At 41.3% G+C, this 21,121-nt stretch overlaps 1 protein-coding gene across 2 annotated transcripts in view; it reads left to right on the forward strand.

Moving 5' to 3' along the window:
• The first annotated feature begins 19,814 nt into the window (after nucleotides 1–19,814).
• Nucleotides 19,815–21,121, forward strand: part of cc2d2a (coiled-coil and C2 domain containing 2A) — a 190,756-nt gene continuing 189,449 nt past the window's right edge. For both annotated transcript variants that reach the window (XM_059646681.1, XM_059646684.1), the window contains exon 1: nucleotides 19,815–19,964. The gene's annotated coding sequence lies outside the window, so the exon portion shown is untranslated. The remainder of the gene's footprint in view (nucleotides 19,965–21,121) is intronic.

Below are 21,121 nucleotides of genomic sequence, written 5' to 3' on the forward strand. Positions count from 1 at the left end.
AGAAAAGCTCAGCAGGTCTGGCAGCATCTGTGAAGAAAAAATCAGAATTAACGCTTCAGATCCGGTGACCCTTCCTCAGAGCTAGGTTCAAATTACAAATTAGATTACAAATCCCCAGGACCTGACGGTCTATTTAATAGGATTTTAATCAAGATAGCTGCAGTGAAGGTGCTGTTTGTGATTTTCCAAAATTTCATAGATGCTAGAGCTGTCCCATGGATTGGAAATTTGCAGATATATCACTGCTATTTAAGAAAAGAGAAGGATGGAAAACAGAGAACTAAAGACCATTTGGCCTAACATCAGTCCATAAGAAAGTGTTGGGATCGATCAATAATAACGTGCTTAGAAAACCATTCTATTTTTTTTCTTTATTCATTCAAGGGATGAGGGTGTGGCTGACCGGGCAGCATTTATAGCACATCCCTAATTGCCCAGAGGGCAGTTGAGAGTCAACCACATTGCTGTGGGTCTGGAGTCACATGTAGGGCAGATCAGATAAGGATGGCAGTTTCCTTCCCTAAAGGACATTAGTGAACCAGATGGGTTTTTCCCGACAATTGACTATGGATTCACACTCATCATTAAATTCTTAATTCCAGATATTTATTGAATTCAAATTCCATTATCTTCCACTGCACGATTTGAATCTGGGTCCCCAGAAGATTATCTGAGTCGCTGGATTAACAGTCCAGCAATAATACCATTCGGCCATCACCTCTCCTAACCCTTATGATCCCCTATGATCAGATTAATTAAACACAAAAGGGAAATTGAGTTTAACTGTTTATTATAATTTTGTTCTGTGCTGTACTGTTCTATGTTCTATAGGGTACATACATGAGGATCAATGGTCGGCACAACATTGTGGGCTGAAGGGCCTGTTCTGTGCTGTACTGTTCTATGTAACTAGTGTGGAAGATATAGGAGAACATGCAGGGAAGGCTCAAGATTTTGGAGGCAATATATTAACATAGATTGAGTATTGATTAATGGAGAATCTAAAAAGAATAGAGATAAACATTTTCAAGCTTGCAGACTGTTACTCAAGGAGTGCTATAAGAATAAGTACTGGACCTCATCTTAATATTATGGATGAAGAGACCAAAATTAAAGTATCTAAGTTTTGCTGATTCAAAACTAAGTGGAAATGCAAGCTGATGGGGACAAAAAGAGCCTGAAAGAGATGTAGACAGTTAAGTGCCTCTGTAACAAAGTGGCAAATGGAATATTTCATGGAAAAGTATGTGGTTTGTCATGTTGGTGGTAAGGATTGAGAAGTAGAAAATTTTTAAAGATGTGAAACTTCTAAAAGTTGATTTCAACTCTAACAATGGACATTGAAAGGTGGGATGCAGGTGCAGTAAACAATTATCCAGCCAAGGGACTTTTATTGCAAGTGGATTGGAGTATAAGAAAAAATTAGCTTTGTACAGGGCTTTGATGTGCCCATGCCTAGATTTCTATGTAGTGTTGGTCTTCATATTTAAGGAAGGAGATACTTTCAAAGCTGTTGGTGCAACAATTAACTAAATGGGTCCCCAGTTTGAGAGTAAAATGGGGCTATATCCTCCAGAGTTTTGAAGAAAGAGAGGCAATCCCACTGAAATATATGTGATTCTGAAGGCTTGTTGGTGTAATTACTGAGAGGTTGGCTGGAAAATCTAGAATGTGGGAAGATAAGGAATCAATCAATAAGGATTGAGATTAGGAAAGATTTCTTCACTAAAATGAATCTTTGGAAGTCTCTACCTCAGCTTGTGTAATAACATCAAAGAAGCACAGATGCTCGTCAAATATGAAGCAAAGATATCTTTATTTTGCAGATTTGTGATTAATATAAAATGGATTGATAAAGTTACCTACTATTTTGTGGGTTTATGAATGGATGAAAAATTTGTGGGCAAACAATTTACAAAGCAAGCACCTCCATCCTTGATTCCATGTTTCTTGTATAATTTTACAATTACTGCTTGCTTCATAAATTGTTACACAAGTGAGATACAGCATTGAAGTGCAAGTGAGATGTACCATGATGATGTGCTGAGGCTGGTACATGTATGATGCCAATGTCTGTGAATTAGAGTTGTGTGTGGATGCTGCCCACAGGTGCTGAGATGCTGATTGATGACCAGGCTGGAGGTATGGAGGAGTAAGTCATGAGCTGGAGTTGCAAGGTAACCACTTGACTTTCATGTCAGAAACTGTTACCATCTAGTTTCGATCTGAAGTTTGGGAAATGGGAAACTGTGCATCAATGAGGCAAGAGTAACTGGCAAAGATAAGCTAATGCATTCACCTGGTTGCAAATAGGCCTCTCGCTGCCTATTGGTGAGATTCTCATTTCTGTTCAACACTTAGAAAATGTGATTTTTTTTGCTGTTGACATCAAGGATATCTTTACCGCCAATCAACATATTGTCCCAACTTTCTTGCCAATGCCCATATTGTTCAGTGGGTTGAAAGATTCTGCCCATTGTTTATAATTAAATAGTGAGCCAACACTCTCTTGAATACCTCAATTGAACCTGCCTTCACCACACCTCCAGCCAGTGCAATCCAGTAACTAATAGAACATAGAACAGTACAGCACAGAACAGGCCCTTCAGCCCATGATGTTGTGCCGACCATTGATCCTCATGTATGCACCCTCAAATTTCTGTGACCATATGCATGTCCAGAAGTCTCTTAAATGTCCCCAATGACTTTGCTTCCACAACTGCTGCTGGCAACGCATTCCATGCTCTCAACTCTCTGTGTAAAGAACCCGCCTCTGACATCCCCTCTATACTTTCCTCCAACCAACTTAAAACTATGACCCCTCGTGTTAGCCATTTCTGCCCTGGAAAATAGTCTCTGGCTATCAACTCTATCTATGCCTCTCATTATCTTGTATACCTCAATTAGGTCCCCTCTCCTCCTCCTTTTCTCCAAAGAAAAAAGTCCGAGCTCAGTCAACCTCTCTTCATAAGATAAGCCCTCCAGTCCAGGCAGCATCCTGGTAAACCTCCTCTGAACCCTCTCCAAGGCATCCACATCTTTCCTATAATAGGGCGACCAGAACTGGACGCAGTATTCCAAGTGCGGTCTAACCAAAGTTTTATAGAGCTGCAACAAGATCTCACGACTCTTAAACTCAATCCCCCTGCTAATGAAAGCCAAAACACCATATGCTCTCTTAACAACCCTGTTCACTTGGGTGGCCATTTTAAGGGATCTATGTATCTGCACACCAAGATCCCTCTGTTCCTCCACACTGCCAAGAATCCTATCCTTAATCCTGTACTCAGCTTTCAAATTTGACCTTCCAAAATGCATCACCTCGCATTTATCCAGGTTGAACTCCATCTGCCACCTCTCAGCCCATCTCTGCATCCTGTCAATGTCCCGCTGCAGCCTACAACAGCCCTCTATACTGTCAACGACACCTCCAACCTTCGTGTCATCTCCAAACTTGCTGACCCATCCTTCAATCCCCTCATCCAAGTCATTAATAAAAATTACAACCAGTAGTGGCCCAAGGACAGAGCCCTGTGGAACACCACTCACCACTGACTTGCAGGCAGAATATTTTCCTTCTACTACCGCTCGCTGTCTTCTGTTGGCCAGCCAATTCTGTATCAAGACAGCTAAGTTCCCCTGTATCCCATTCCTCCTGACCTTCTGAATGAGCCTACCATGGGGAACTTTATCAAATGCCTTACTGAAGTCCATATACACCACATCCATAGCTCGACCCTCATCAATTTTTCTAGTCACATCCTCAAAGAACTCGATAAGGTTTGTGAGGCATGACCTGCCCCTCACAAAGCCATGTTGACTGCATTTAATCAAGCCACGCTCTTCCAGATGGTCATATATCCTATCCCTCAGAATCCTTTCTAACACCTTGCAGATGACAGACGTGAGACTTACTGGTCTGTAATTGCCGGGGATTTCCCTATTTCCTTTCTTGAAGAGGGGAATTACATTTGCCTCTCTCAGTCCTCAGGTACGACTCCAGTGGAGAGCGAAGATGCAAAGATCTTCGCAAGTAGCGAAGCAATTGCATTTCTTGCTTCCCAAAGCAGCCGAGGACCAATCTGGTCCAGGCCTGGCGACTTGTCAATCTTAATGTTTGACAAAATTTTCAGCACATCAGCTTCTTCTAACTCTATCCATTCCAGCATGCACACCTGCTCTTCAAAGATTTCATTCACTACAAAGTTCATTTCTTTCGTAAAAACAGAAGCAAAAAACTCATTTAGGGCTTCCCCTTACCTCCTCAGACTCCACACACAAGTTCCCTATGCTATCCCTGATCAGCCCTACTCTTTCTTTGACCATTCTCTTATTCCTCACGTAAGTGTAAAATGCCTTTGTGTTCTCCCTAATCCGTTCTGCCAAGCCTTTCTCGTGCCCCCTCCTGGCTCTCCTCAGACCATTTTTGAGCTCCTTCCTCGCCTGCCTGTAATCCTGTAGAGCTGAGCTTGACCCTAGCTTCCTCCACCTTATGTAAGCTACCTTCTTCCTTTTGACGAGAAGCTCCACCGCTCTCGTCATCCAAGGTTCCTTTATCTTACCCCTTCTTGCCTGTCTCAGAGGGACATATTTATTCATCACTCGCAACAACTGTTCCTTAAACAGTCTCCACATGTCTATAGTGCCCTTACCATGGAACAATTGCTCCCAGTCCATGCTTCCTAACTCCTGTCTAATCGCATCATAGTTTCCTCTTCCCCAATTAAATATCCTCCCATTTTGCCTAATCCTCTCCTTCGCCATAGCTATGTAGAACGCGAGGCAGTTATGGTCACTATCACCAAAATGCTCTCCCATGACAAGATCTGATTCCTGCCCCGGCTCGTTTCCGAGCACCAAGTCTAGAATGGCCTCTCCCCTCGTCGGCCTGTCAACGTACTGAGTTAGGAAACCCTCCTGAACACACCTTACAAAAACAGCTCCATTCAATTCTTCTGCCCGAAGGAGGTTCCAATCAATATTGGGAAAGTTAAAGTCACCCATTACAACAACCCTACTATGTCCACACTTTTCCAAAACCTGCCAACCTAAGCTTTCTTCAATCTCCCTGCTGCTATTGGGGGGACCTGTAGTAAACCCCTAACGAGGTGACTACTCCCTTGCTGTTCCTAATTTCCACCCATACTGACTCGGTAGGCAGACCTTCCTCGACAATGGAAGCTTCTGTAGCTGTGATACCCTCTCTGATTAGTAGTGCTACACCCCCTCCTCTTTTTCTCCCCTCCCTATTCTTTTTAAATGCTCTAAACCCTGGAACATCCAGCAGCCATTCCTGCCCCTGAGAAACCCACGTCTCTGTTATGGCCACAACATCATAGCACCAGGTACTGACCCATGCTCTAAGTTCATCACTTTTATTCCTGATACTCCTTGCAAAGCAAACACACTTTAACTGATCCCTTGGTTCCTTCCCAGGAAAATCCTTCCCACTAGCTGGTCTTCCTCTTGCTACTGCCTCACCTGCATCAACTCTCACCTCTGGTATACAGCTCAGGTTCCCACCCCCCTGCCATACTAGTTTAAACCCTCTCGAAGTACTCAAGCAAACTTTCCACCCAGGACATTGGTCCCCTTGCAGTTCAGATGCAACCCTTCCTTCTTGTACAGGTCCCACCTTCCCCAGAAGGCATCCCAATTATCCACATATCTGAAGCCCTCCCTCCTACACCAGCTGTGCAGCCACGTGTTAAGCTGTGCCCGCTCCCTGTTCCTCGCCTCGCTATCTCGTGGCACTGGTAGTAAACTAGAGAACACTACTCTGTTTGTCCTGCTTTGCAGCTTCCATCCTAACTCCCTGAAATCACTTTTTATATCCTCAATCCTTTTTCTGGCTATATCATTAGTGCCAATTTGTAACACGATTTCTGGCTGTTCGCCCTCCCCTTTTAGAACCTTATACACCCGATCGGAGACGTCCCGGACCCTGGCACCAGGGAGGCAACATACCTTCCGGGAATCCGGATCCTGACCACAAAATCTCCTGTCGATTCCCCTAACTATCGAGTCCCCTACCACGAGTACTTTTCTATTCTGCCCCCTTCCCTTCTTTGCCACAGTGTCAGGCTCAGTGCCAGAGAACTGACTACTATGGCTTTCCTCTGGTAGGTCATCCCCCCCAGCAGTATCCAAAACGGATTACTTATTGCTGAGGGGAATGCCCACAGGGGATCTCTGCTCTGTCTGTCTGTCCCCTTTCCTCCCCCTAACTGTAACCCATCAATCCTTGTCCTGAGCCTTAGGAGTGACCAACTCCCGGTAACTCCTCTCAATTACCCCCTCTGCCTCCTGAATGATCCATAGTTCATCCAGCTCCAGCTCCAGTTCCCTAACACGGTTTTCAAGGAGCTGTAGTTGGGTGCACTTCCCGCAGATGTAGCCAGCGGAGACGTGTGCCACATCTCCCAACTGCCACATTCTGCAGGAGGAGCAAGCAACTGCCCTAGCATCCATACCCCACTTATCTGAACACCCACTCAGTACTAAAGTAGAAAGCTTAGTTCAAGTTGCTATAAAATTAATAACAAACTTATATTCAACAGAGAAAGTTTAGAATGAACCTTACCTTATTAACGAGGTTAGAGGAGGAGGGCAGGTGGGAGACTCTACAGTTGTAGAGTCTCGGGTTTAGCCGCCTTGCTGATATATATGGTCACTGCTTTCCTTCCCGGCTGCCCCTCTGGTCCTCGTCACTTCCTCCACTGCTCCCGCTCCTTCTGTGAAAGAGAAAACACCGCTGCCCGCTACCGGTAAGTAATTTTTAAAAACTGCCTTACCTTAGCTGCAGTCTTCTGGGTTCGTCTTACCTCCGCTGCTGCTCGCACTCAAAATGCGTGAATAAATTTTTCTCATTTTACATTTATTTAATTTGCAAAACACTTCAACATTCTTAATCCTCTTATGAGAGTGAACCCCATAATATCATCAAAGCATCCCTACAGTGTTGAAACAAGCCATTTAGCCGAGCAAGTCCGCAACGTCCCTCCAAACAGCATCCCAACTAGACTCATTCCCCTCACCCTTACATTTCCCCATGTCTAACCCACTTCACCTAAACATCCCTGAACACTACGGGCAATTTAGCATGGTTAATCCACCTAGCCTGCACATCTTTAGACTGTGGGAAGAAACCAAAGCACCCAGAGGAAACCCACCTAGACACGGGAAGAGTGTGCAAACTCCACACAGACTGTTGGCCGAGGGTGGAATCAAACATAGGTTCCTGATGCTGTGAGGCAGCAGCACTAACCATTGAGCCCCCGTGCCGCCCCCCTCTCATCTTAGCTTTCTTCCCTTAAAGCACAACTGTCCCACCTTCTCCAATCTATCCTCATAATTTAAGTTTCTAATCCCTGGAACCATTGCTTTAAACCCCTTCTGCATTCTTTCCAAGGTGTTCACATCCTTCCTAAAGTGCAGCATTCAGAACTGTACACAAGATTCCAGCTGAGGTCAAACTAGTGTCCTATATAAGTTCAGCATAACCCCTACCCCCAACCCTGCTTTTCTTGACTCAATGAAGCCGAGGAAACCAAATGCTTTATTGACTGCCCTCTGTCTCTGCTGTCATCTTCAATAACCTATGCAGCTATCTCCAATCCCTCTGCGCCTGTACACGCTTTAGAATAGCAACTTTTACTTTAAATGAAAACCAAAAGAACTGCGGATGCAGTAATTCAGGAACAAGAACAAAGTTGCTGGAAAGGCTCAGCAGGTCTGGCAGCATCTGTGGAGGAGAAAACAGAGTTAACGTTTCGGGTTCGGGTTCTGAGAGAGAGTCACCGGACCTGAAACGATAATTCTGTTTCTAACTCCACAGATGCTGCCAGAACTACTGAGTTTTTCCAGCAACTTTGTTTTTGTTTATGTTAAATGGTTACTCCAAGTTTTTTTTGCACCAAAATATATCACCTCACACTTTGCTGCGTTGAACTCATCTGCCATCAATCCACACACTCCACCAAAATATCAATGTCTTTTTCGAGTTCTACACTGAACTATTTTTTAAATAATGGTCTCAAATTTTGTATCATCCATAAACTTTGAAAATGTTCCCTGCATGCCACATCTAGATGTAATTTATATATATCAGAATAAAACAAGATTCCAAATACTGACCCCAGGAAACTCCACTGAAGAAGTTCCTCCAAAAAAACCTATTAGCTATTACTGCTCGCTTCCTATTCCTAAGCAATTTTGACCCATGTTGTTATCGATCCTGTTACTCCATGAGCTGTAACTTATTTCGTAAGTCAGTTGTACGGCACAGAATCATATGTTTTGTAAATCTAGGCACCCTGCATTTTCCTCATCAACCTTCGCTTTTACCTCTCTAAAAAATTTCACCAAGTTAGTTCAACATGATTTTCTTTTAAGTAACATACACTAACCCATATATAACATTTCCTCTAAACGGTATTGTTAAGAGTGAGTGTGACCACTCCAAGATTCCACACATGGTGATCAGTGTTAGCACACCAACTGAGCCATTGACGTATGGTTCTTGAAGGCACTGCCATGCGCAGCGGAATGGAAGGAAGAATTCAGAGATGGACCAGGTGAAGGTGAGAGTGGGGCGCAAACTGGAAGCAGAATTGACAATCATTTCCGATTCCGGATCAGAAAGTGAAGTAGCACCAATAATGTCTTCGATTTCTGGAGAAAGAATTGTGGGTGGGGGCCAGATTGGGACTGAAACGAGGAATATTCCACATACCTTACAAAGTGACAGGCATAACTGGGACCTATGCAGGTGCCCATGACCACACCTTTGACCTGAAGGAAGTCAGAAGACTTAAAGGAGAAGATGTTCAAAGTGAGGACAATCTTGGCCGGGTGGAAGAGGGTGGTAGTGGATTGGGATAGTTCAGGCCTTTACTCTAGAAAGAAGTGGAGAGCCCTGAGACCATCCTGATAGGGGATGAACATGTAAAGGGATTGCACATCTATAGTGAAAAGGAGCTCGCAAACTGGAAGTTCTGAAATTAACATAAAATGTGTGAAGAATTGCAGATGTAATTGGGAAGGAACAGGACAAAGGGAGAAAAAAATAGACTCAAGATAGGAAGAAATAAATTTGGTAGGCAGAAATAATAGGTCTGTAGTCTCTTTACTGGATTTTGGGGAGAAGGTAGGTGAGGTGAGATTGGTTATAGTTGTGGACATAATGGCCTAGTGTTCAATGGTGGGGTCTTGGGCCAGAGGAGATAGGAGGTAGTGGCTGAGAGCTGGCGCTCAGCCTCCACAATGTAGAGGTCAGTATGCCAGACAACCAAAGCACTGCCTTTGCCAGCAGGCTTGATGACAGAGTCAGGATTGGATCTAAAAGCCTGGAGTGCATACAGTTCAGATGGAGATAGGTTCGAAAGGGTGAGGGGTTGGGCAGAGAAGTTAATGTGACCAATGCCAGGTTGGCAGTTTTCATTGAACAGGTTGGTCCAAGTGAAAGGCCAGAGAGAGGAGTCCAGGTGAAAGGGTCTGTGGGATGAGGAGAGGACTCCTGTCTAAAGAATTGGACACGGAGGCAATGGAAGAAGAGTTCAACATCATGTCTTGCCTGAAATTCATTGAGGTGGAAGTGCTGAGGGATAAAACTAAGACCTTTCCTGAGTACAATCAGCATCTGTTTCAGAACTATGTGCAACCTAGCCAAGTTGTTCCAGTACAATTATAACACTGACATCTATCTGATAGCATGAAACATTGTCCAACTGTGCCCTATTCAAGAATTGACTGGTTTGGATTTATCCTGCTGTCTGTGTACATGACACGCTTGCACCATTTTTCACACTGTTGAGTAGATGTAATGATATAGCCATATTGGAACAGCTTCTTTTTGAGTGTGAATTCCCACTGTACTTGAGGGATTGAAAAATATACTCAGGAGTACAGCCTTAGAACATTGATTACCATGTGTTTGAAATTTTTCTTTCACTGAACCTAAAGAGCACGGCTGATTTTCTCAATATTATTCATTTAAAAAAATGCATTGTCTGCAATGTTGAAGTTTTAATCTTCGGAACTATGTTACATGTACATGCACGGGTACAAATGCCTTGGCTTAACTTGTGGGTAATGATATGTGGGCAGTTTATTCGTGAGCACCCACAGTGTAAAGGGGAGTCTGCATTGGTTCCATGAGCCTTTCATCAGAACCTGCCAATAGAGATTAGCCTCGAGTAAGATACCCATACTCAATAGGTTCTGCATAATGCTATTCTTTTGGAAACAAGACAGAATAGTGACAGTATAGAGAAGATAGACAAATTATTTTTTAAAAAGGATAAGGTGACCCGCAAGGAAACATGTCAATTGGTTAAAAGTTAGCTCCTTCCTCTAGCAATAAAATAAACTCTTTCACAGAAAAGATTCAATACTGCTTACTCTGAAGTATGATATCCAACACTTGCTCCACATAGATATTGAACAAATGTAATACAATTTAGATGCTAGCACTAAACTATGAGGGAGGCATGGCATATTGGTAATGTCGCTGGGCTTGGAATTCAGATGTTCAGATTAATGCTGCAAGGCACATGGATTCAAGTCGCATGATGGAATTTAAATTTAATTCATGAAAAATCTGGAGTTTAAATTAATTCCAGCAATTGTGCCATAAAACTACTATCAAGTGTTATAAACGTCAATCTACTTCACTATGATCCTTTGCTGTCCACTGTCATCCTCTCCTGGTCTGGACTACATTTGACTCCAATAGATCTACTCTGTAAAGTGATGTGACAAGCCAGCTAATTCAAGAGCATCTGAAGATAGGTAATAATTGCTGACCTTGACAGCAATGCCCAAAACTCAGGAATATTTTAAAAAATTACAGTTAATACCACAGTGTGGCAACTACATAACTGGTATATAGGCCGTTTGCCTCTAGTGCATTTCCATCACATCTAATACACTGCACAACATTCACTTATTAGGCCTTGATTCTTAATGTCGGATAATATGGGTAACCTTTTTCTGGTGTGCCTCTGTACTCTGGGTCCTGATAATCATTCGCTCTAATATGACTTGTCAAAGATTGTACTCTTCATCTTCTAACATACATTGTTTCCAAATTTATCATCCTCATGATTTTCTTGTAATAAACTTTCAACAGATTCTTGTCTAAACTGATCTTTTAATCAAGGATACTCACCTAAGAGGCTCAAAGACCTCTAGAAATTAATCTTGAAGACTTATCTATGGGGTTGCCCTAGAGCCCACCCAACATTTAACGCAATTTCAGGATATCAAAAGCAAAGGATGTCTGCCTCACTGGCAGAGGTCAACACGTGAAGTCTAGGAGAGTGTTTGGAGTATCCAGTGGGAGGACAAAGGATGAGGGTATGATGATTGCTGTGAACATGAGGACTGGATCGGGAGACATCACTTCTGGTTCTACAGAAAACTATTTTCCTTTATGGCATTGCATAAAAGAAATGTTCTGCTGCATTTTGCAGTAGGATCTATGCTTGGTCAGCTTGGGTGCAAGATATTTCACTGTCTTGTGTCTGTTTTAAACTCTTTAATAACCCAAACCATGACATTGTACTCCTGGGCATGAATCCCACTGTACTCTGCCAAGTCACTAACGTTTAGAGTTTTCATCCTATTACATCTTAGATGGCAATGCCATTCTGTTTCCAAATCTTAGACCCTTCAGGGATTTTAAAGCAAACAAGGAATTATACCATCTACAAAATGAGCATGCAGTACTATTTTTTCACATGCAAAACTAAGATTGCTTGTTCTAATCATGCAGAAAACTATTGGAAGACCATGATACTCTTTTTATCTCTCTTTGATGAAATAGGAGGCATTAGAAGAATTAAAATGGCACAAAGAAATTTAATAAATTATTAAGAAATTACTGCTGACACCACTGAGTAACAATGGTGACAATTAACTATAAAACTGACAGAAGCAAAATTAGATCGATGAAATGATATTTCAATCAAACCCTTAATTGGGTCTCCTGTCTTAAGCTTTCTAAACCAATAAAATCCAAACACATCATTACAATTTGATCATAGCTGTTATACTTACATGATATTACATTTTCAGGTTATTTCTGGATCAAAAAAATTGCCAGTTTGGCTCAGACAATAGTGATGAAACCCTCTTTGTTAATGATATATCGATATGATGATTGGTCACTATCAGCATATTTTGCAGAATACTGTTCTAAGTGGACTACCTTCAAAGTCATTAAATGTATGGTCAGTTAAAATGTTCCTGGGAAAATGTGAGTAGTACATGTCACACACAAAATAATTGTGACTTTCCCTTCAAAATACACATACTACTGCTTTCATTTCTAGTGAAATGCTTGCGCTACAGTCAGAATATATCCCACTGGAATTGAAAACATCAGTGTGTTACAAAATATTGAAGCACCAGATGCATAACTGTTCAAATAGAATGGTCAGTGAAATATTTAAACATCTGTTTAATGAACTAACTAATTAACAGCAGAGTCCCTTTCTTTGAAGCTGCTGCTATAATTATAAAGCATGCTATTATACATTGCATTGGTTATATCCTGGCAGAACAAATAACTATGCAAAAACTATTCAATTTTCAATCCACTTAAAGAGCAGATAATCTCCTCCATTTAGTAGTGTCCAGGTAGAGTATTTTTAAAGTCAAGTTCTAACATCTATCTTGATTTTTAAAACAAATGGTCAGTAAATTCTATATAGTGTCATAAAGCAACATCATATGATAAGATACAATTTTCCACATTAGTTTTGAATATTAACTGAGCATGGTTAATCAACTAATGGATCAATTTTAACATCCTGCTGGTTTCAAATGGGCTGGAGGTGGGGAAAATGTAAGAATGCTCTTGTGGGTCTGAATAATTCCTGGATTCAGCTGCACACTGTCAGTGAATTACCTACCCAAAATGAGTGAAAAACAGCTGACTGTTATTTTACTGTAATCAGTTACACCTTTATTCAAACCATCTCTTTTTCCCTGGCCTTGTCTCATGAAAACCTTATTTTATCTGACTTCACCATCATATTGGATAATTAAGCTTTGTTACCTTTCATCCTATCACAAACTTCTCCCTCTTGCTTGTTTCCTCCTCACACCGTCTTTTCAAGTGTGTCAACATTTGCTTAAAAGCTGCTCATTTCTAACGTCCCCCAGTTTGGACAAAAGGTTGTCAAACTGAAACATTGTGCTGAAATTTATAAGGCTTTTGGAGACAACTGGGGTGGGGCAAGATGACAAGAGGAGAGCCCTGTGTCATTCTGCAGCGACCAGGAATGGTGGGTTTCAGTAGCTTGGCTGCTTGCCAATGAAAACCAAGTAATCAATTAAAGCAAGTGATTAGTCAATTAATGGCTACCTCTGTTCCTTTATTATCTGGAGCAGGACAGGTCCTTGCCCTGTTGGAAGACCAGTAAATAAATCATGGCAGCCTCCTGGCTAGCTCCTGGGGAATGGTATTTCTCAACTGTGTATGACTCATGGCGGTAACAGTGGTTTTAATGGCTACCTGCAAGGCTCCAAAAGGGCCACCACAGGTTTCACCAATCCGATCACTGAGGCTTGCCTGCCTGACCCATGCACTGTGAAAAGCAGCATACCCTGTCCTTTAGGAGAGTCTCAACATGCAAACACCCTGGTCACCTTGAAGCTGCTGCCACAACTGACGGGGCTGACACCTCTAATAAACAGGCCTTCAAATCAAATCGATAGCAGTCTAAACAGAAACTTCTCAACCAGCCACCACTGATAAAATCCCTTCCAGAATCCCACCGCTCATTTCCATGGGGTGAGGACCAGCCCATTGGCAGCATTTCTGAAGAAGGTTCCAGACCCGAAACGTCAGCTTTCCTGCTCCTCTGGCGCTGCTTGGACTACTGCGTTCATCCAGCTCTACACATTGTTATCTCAGATTCTCCAGCATCGGCAGTTCCTACTATCTCTCTCAATGGCAGGATAACCTTGCTTTTAATGAAAATTCCAAGTGTTAGCTCAGTTTCTCCATCTGCAGATGCTTCCTGATGTGCTGAACATTTCCAGCATTTTCTATTTTTTAAAGAAAATCAAGCAACTACTGTTATTTCTTTCAGTCTTAATTTTTCTTTGGCTGAGCTAATGTATTGAAGGCACTAGCTGTGTCCCTAGTCCCTCCAGATAAAATTATTAAACAAAGAACAGATGAAGAATAAAGAGTTCAAAATATTCCAATTTTTACACCTTAAATAAGGCTCCTTTAGCTAATGAAGCTTCTATGAAGCAGAATTTGAGAAACAAATTTTGAACTAAGAGATTTATCCCCCGTGATATTTTTGGAAACAGTTAGATACGAGAGTAAATGTTCTGACAATATCAGTGCCAAATCTTACCTGCTGGCAACAGTTTTGGGGAATCAGTTACATGTTAATTATGATGAGAAAATGATGTATCAGTCTGAACCGCCAGGGTTCATTGCCAGGAGGCATAGCTCCATGCTGGTGGCATGAAATTCTAGCATTTTATCTGTTTTTTCGTGAGCATAGAATTGTTAATATAACAACAACTTTTTTTAGCACTTTTAATATAATAAAACATCCGAGGCAGTTTACAGGAGTGTTATAAAACAAAATTTGACATCAATATATATTATAGAGATGTTAAGACTGCAGGCCAAAAGTTGACAGAGACACATTTTAAGGAAGAAAGAGAGGACAGAGACAGAGGGGTTTAGGAGGAGGATTCCAGAAGCTATGGTAATGGCAGTTGAAAGACTGCCAATGGTACATAAGAATGTTAAAAACGTAAGAAATAACAGCAGGAGTAGACAACATGGCCCCTCAAGCCTGACCCATTATTCAACAAGATCATACCTGATTTACCCTGTCCAGTTCTATTGATCCAAAGGAGGACAAAGGGTTTTAAAGCCTGCCTATTAACTTACTATGATTCACGTACAAAGACCCCACATAAAGTGTCAAGGTCCCAGTACCATGGAAAGGCTGCCAACACCATCAAAGACCCCTCAGACCCTGGTAATGATCTCCTACAACCTCTTCTACCAGGCAGAAGATAGAGCAGTTTGAATACATGCACCAACAGGTTCAAGAACAGCCTCTTCCCTACCGTTATTAGACTGATGAAGGGGTTAACTTCGAATAATGTTGATCTTGCTTTGTGCACTTGCTGTGCAGTGTAGCGTATATGCCTCAGTCTGTCTAAGCACCCTATGAACTGTATGTCCTTTTTTGCTATGATCTGTCTGTACTGCTTGCAAAACAAAGCTTTTCACTTCACGTAGGGACACGTCACTACAATAAATCAAATTAAATCAGTGAACGTATCTTTGTGCTTTATCCCATAGCCTCCAAGATAAGACTGAAAGATTTGCACACTCACTGTCTGTTCCATTTGTTCCTCTTCCCCCTTTATCAACAAAATAAAAAAAAACATAATTTTCCAGGCCCCTTCAGTTGGAGTTTTGGTTGGTCCACTAAGCTGACTTGTTTCCATGCAAATGTTTCGTTCGCCTTCTGGGTGACACTGTCAGTGCTGTTTAGTCTCTGTTGAAGCGTTGTTGTTCTGTCCTGCTCTGAATTTATACGGTCTGTTATGGTAGGAGTTCTGTTTCCAGTTTTACTCCATACTATGTAAATAGAGTCTATTGCAACATGGTTGTTTATTGTACCAGGGGTTGAAAACCAGACTCCCAGGAATTCTTGTGCTTGTCCTTGTTTCGCTTGTCCTAGTACTGTTACTTTGTCCCATTTAAACTAATGTCCATCTTTGCCAGAATGAATAGAAATCACCAGGGCACACAAACACCAAATGGCAGCAAAATGGCATGAACATTTCCCCCTCGTTTCCATTCACTCATTCAAAGAAGGACATCAATTTAACTGGGACAACGTAATAGTACCAGAACAAGAGAAACAAAGACAAGCACGAGAATTCCTGGAAGGCTGGTTTTCAACTACTGCTACCATCATCTACATACCACTATGGAGCAAAACCAGAAACAGAACTACTCATCATAACAGACCAGGCTATATAAATTCAGAATGGAACAGAACAACAGCGCTTCACTGAAGACCGGACAACACTGATGATGTCACCTAGAAGAGAGGCAAAACTGTTGCATGGAAATCTGTCATGTGGGTGAACCAACCAACAAACCCAGCCACCACCCGAGTTACAGATCCGACTGAAAATTTAAACCCCTTCACTTCTGCTGTTGTCATTTTGAACTTCAAATGCTCACTTTGTTTTTCTCCACAGAAACATCTGGACCTGCTGAGTTTCTCCAGAGTTTTTGATTTTATTTCACAGTTCCGGAATTCGGTAGTACTTTGCTTTTACTGGTACAGCGGGATTTTATTTTGAAGCCAAGATCATGCTGTGAAACATAACCTAGCTCCAGGGATGTGAACCTTTGTCATTGGGGTAAATTGAAGAAGTTGTGACTGTTCTCCTTAGAGAGAGGTCTGGGAGGAAATTTGATGTAATTTTTCAAAATTATGAGTTGGCTGGTTAGAATGGACAGGTAGAAGCTGTCCCACTTGAAAAGTGAAAGAGCTTGCTGTCATAGATTTAAAATGATACACAAAAGAGGCTATAGTGATGTGAGAAAAAGAAACATTTTCTAACAACAATTAGTTAGGGTATGGAATGCACGTGATGGAGGCAGGTTCAATTGATATCGTCAAGAGGACATTAAATAGTTGTGTTGATAGAAATGGTATGCAGGAATATGAGGAAAAAGCGGGGACAAAGGATATGGGATAAAGGAGATTGACACAAGGTAAGAGAATCAGTGCAGGCATGAACAGCCTCATTCTATGCTGTAATAATTGTGGGTTTCTGTGACTCATCCAGGAACGTGCACTACCAGAGTTAGAAAGCCTAATTTATATCACATGTAGATGTCAGAATTATACCGGAAAATGGCATGCTTAACATAAAACTTTATAGTGTCCTTAATGATAGCCAGAGACGGGTTATTGTTGCAAAATTCTGACACATTGAAACAGTTTAAAAAAAAAACTTTGTGATGTTTTTTGAGAATTACCCAAAAGAGTAAATGATGCAAACTGGTCAAACAAATTATTTATATAGGGCCTAACCCCAGGATTTGGTAAGGAGTCAGGACTGGGACATTTTCGTGGGCAGAAGTCTTGTTGTGTCATATTTGTGGGAATGTAGTGATACAGCAGGAATTTTGGTCCAATTTTGCACTTGTGGTTTCTAATACTTGAGTCAAAATGTGTGTGCACAGTCCTACTTGGCTTTAAACACTTTTCAAACTTGGCAGTGTCGTCAAAAACAAAGGAATTATGAGGATTATCATAATCTAACATGTTGATGATGAAACATACCAAAGTATTTTGGAAATGAGGTGTTAGAGACATAAGCATCCCGGAAAGAGGAACCTTTCCTGTTTTGAGATACTCAATAACCATAAGGAAAGGTTACTTCTGTTTTGTCTGAAGCAGGGCACAACCAAAAAATTTAAATACTTAACATTAACTGAGTAATTGAGCACACATGACTGTATGTGGATTGCTTTGACTCATACCATAGCCTATGAGAAACAATATTTTTAAGTCATAAGGAGAATCATGTACTTGGTACATGTCAATGTAAAAATGGAAACAAATTTGTTCTCTTGTGTCAACATTCAAATACTTAACAGTCAATTCTATTCTGAATGCAAACTGATTTTGCAGTTTATGATATGAAAAGGTAGCACGCAAGTAATGGTTACATTTGAAATGTATGAATGAGCTAAAGAGTGGAATGAAATTTAATACAGGCTGGATTGAAATATTGGATAGAAATTGAAAATGTTGGTGGAAACTCAGCAGCTGTGGGGAGAGAAACAGAGTGCATCCCATGGCTTCTTCAGCATCTTTATTTGGAAAGCATGTCATGGGACGTGAAAGGTTATCTATTTTTCTCTCCAGGAATCCTGTCAGGCCTGTAGAGTTTCTCCAGTCCTTCAGAAATTTCTGAAGAAGGGTCCAGACCTGAAACGTCATCTTTCCTGCTTGTCTAATGCTGCTGTGTTCAACCAGTTCTACACCTTGTTATCTCAGATTCTCCAGCACCAGCAGTTCCTACTATCCCAGAGAGGGAGGGTCGTGTTGTTTCCTCCAGAAAATCATGTCTGTTTGGTAGATGTCTGATATCATAGCTGGCCAAAAATGCACAATACAAAATGCGGGAACCACCAAAGCCAGCCAATATGTGAGCAAAAATGAGTCTCATCTTATTACTGATGTAGATACACTCAGCTACCATACAGTAAATGTGAGGAATTATGTCAAAGGCATTTAATGATGTGTCAATTGACCTAAGTTTTCAGGTGTCTTCCATTGCATCTTTTCATGACTAGAACAAAGAACTGTGGATGCTGGTAATCTGAAACAGAAACAGAAGTTGCTGAAGGAACTCTGCCGGTTTGACAGCATCTGTGGAGAGAAAGCAGAGTTAACATTTTGGGTCCAGTGACTCTTCAGAATTAACTGATGCTGGTAAACCTGCAAATTTTTGGCTTCAGATTTCCAATATCTGCAATTCTTTGCTTTATTATATCATTCCATTTTGCATGCTGTTGGTTCAACAGTGATTCCAGAGTTTACATTTGCAATAAACTGCTTGAAAGTCCATTCTAAGTATTAACTATGCTGCCTGAAGAAGGATTCCGTGTGTGGATCCTAAAGTTTTTTTTTGCTAATTTGAAATTGTATCCATTGTTTCCCAACTGTTTATTTTAAACAATTTTACTTTTAAAAGCTCTAAATTATTTTATGACATTTTAAAAATTATCTTTCAGAAACCCCTTTCTATGCTTAACATTAACATTTGTTGCTTAGCAATGAAAACTCACAGCAGATCAGACTTATGTACATTACAGTTTCCTTTGGCATATGTTCAACCATTTATGCTGTGCTGTTCAACATCCTAAGCATTTCAAAAATGACCTTTGATTTTTGCTCAGGATGGACATGTTGAGCGTAAATTGGCTAAAATTCTGGGGCCTCTTTCAGCTTCAGGCACAACTTTTGCAGCATAATGCAAAAAGTGTGCATTGGCTATTTCTCCTTGCCACACCCGATACAAAAGCAAAATATTGTGGATGCTGGAGACCCAAAATAAAATCAGAAAGGACTGGAGAAACTCTGCAGGTCTGACAGGATTCCTGTAGAGGAAAATAGATAACCTTTCAAGTCCCAATGACATGCTTTCCAAATAAAGATGCTGAAGAAGCAAAGGGTTGCAAAACGGTAACTCTGTTTCTCTCTCCACAGCTGCTGAGTTTCCACCAACACGTTCAATTTCTATCCAATATTTCAATCTAGCCTGTACTAAATTTCATTCCACTCTTTAGCTCATTCATTCTTTTCAAATGTAACCATTACTTTCATAATAATTTTTCATATCATAAACTGCAAAATTAGTTTGTTGCCGACTTATATGACCGTATAATTCTTTCAAAATGTACGTACAACTGGTAGAGTGAACTGGTGTGTGAAACAAGCAACCGGAAACGAAGTTGAGATTTTCCTTTTCCCCAACCAGGCCACCGTAGCCGAAAATTAATCTAACATTGCTGCATGATTGACAGGGAACCACTCCAGCAAATTCGCGTTCTCCAAGTCCCAGCTCCGCTGTGGGGCTTTTAGGTTCCAGCTCCGCAGTGGAGATATCGGGCCCCCTTCTTGAGCACAACCCGGAGACGTCAGCTCCGCGCTGGGGCTCCCGGCTCCGTGTTTCTGCCCGCCCCTTGAGACGTCAGCTCCGCGCTGGGGCTCCGGCACCGTGTTTCTGCCCGCCCCGAGGAGCCAGCTCCGCGCTGGGGCTCTCGAATCCGGTTAATAAGTGGTTACTAAGCGAGTGGTTTCCTGGACGCCAGCGGCGTCATTACAGATCCAGGGTCTCATTGTTGGAGGAGAATGTAAATCAGAAATACGTACAATGTAAGTGCATTCATTGAATTGCGATCTATCCTGATTCACCATGGCTTCTTTTTAGAGCTTTCCCTCCATAAATCCAGATTTTTAAAAATTGTGTCAATTGTTGCAGCACCTTTGTTTTATGGGAAGCTGTTCCTATTTTGACTGTGATAAAAAGTGTAGAGCTACCGATTTTGACTGTTTCATGTTTGCGTGCATATGTCTTCTTTCGAATCTTCAACTTTGATGGTTAATTCTGTCCTTATTTCTGTACCCATTGTCCATATTACATCCTGCATTTGCTTTCAGGCTGCGTGTGCCGATATCTTCCTTGAAATACCTCATGCTCGTGCACAGCACCTTGGATTATTTTATTAAACTAAATGCACGTTGTTATTTTGTAGTTCTGTGTCAAGCCTTAGTTTTATTTTCTTCAAGTTTGTTAACACGTATAAGTGTTCCTTCCTAATTCAACATTCGCCAACTTTAGGTACATTTAAGTCGTCATTGGATAAGCATATAGACGTACATGGAATAGTGCCGGTTAGATGGGTTTGAGATCGGTATGACAGGTCGGCACAACATCGAGGGCCGAAGGGCCTGTACTGTGCTGTAATGTTCTGTGTTCTATAACATTCTCATCCTGATCATTTTAAACTTTAATGTGCACCAGATTTAAAAGCAATACTTCTAGATTGTCAAGTACCCTGCATCATCTGGTTAAGCTTCCTTGCGAGTTTAATTTTTAACCAGTAATATACTAACTTATTGAACTTCTGAAATCTTTTGTATATTTGCAATATTTTTCATCTACTTATATAAAAACACACTTACCCCAAAATAAGTGACTCATACTTTCCCAGAGTGAGCTTGTTTGTAATACCTATTCTGTTGATCTGGCTGTCATCGTTCGGTAGTTGGTAACTTGAGTACTGATGAATAAAAAGACATGCTGTTGAAACTTTTAATTTTGCACTCATCAGGACAGTACGCAAGAACATCAAATTTCAAAGAAAACAATAGTTTTTACTGCGTAGGAAACAGGGTGCCAGTTGGCTGGCAAGTGAACTCGGATTAGTTCAGATTTTGACCATGAGAATATACCAGGGAAGTAGTTACCCTAAAGCTTTCATATAAATTCAGAAAAAACAAAATTATTTTTGGCTGTTATGCATCATCAG

The sequence above is a fragment of the Stegostoma tigrinum genome, chromosome 1 (assembly GCF_030684315.1).
Source record: "Stegostoma tigrinum isolate sSteTig4 chromosome 1, sSteTig4.hap1, whole genome shotgun sequence".
NCBI lineage: Eukaryota > Metazoa > Chordata > Chondrichthyes > Orectolobiformes > Stegostomatidae > Stegostoma > Stegostoma tigrinum.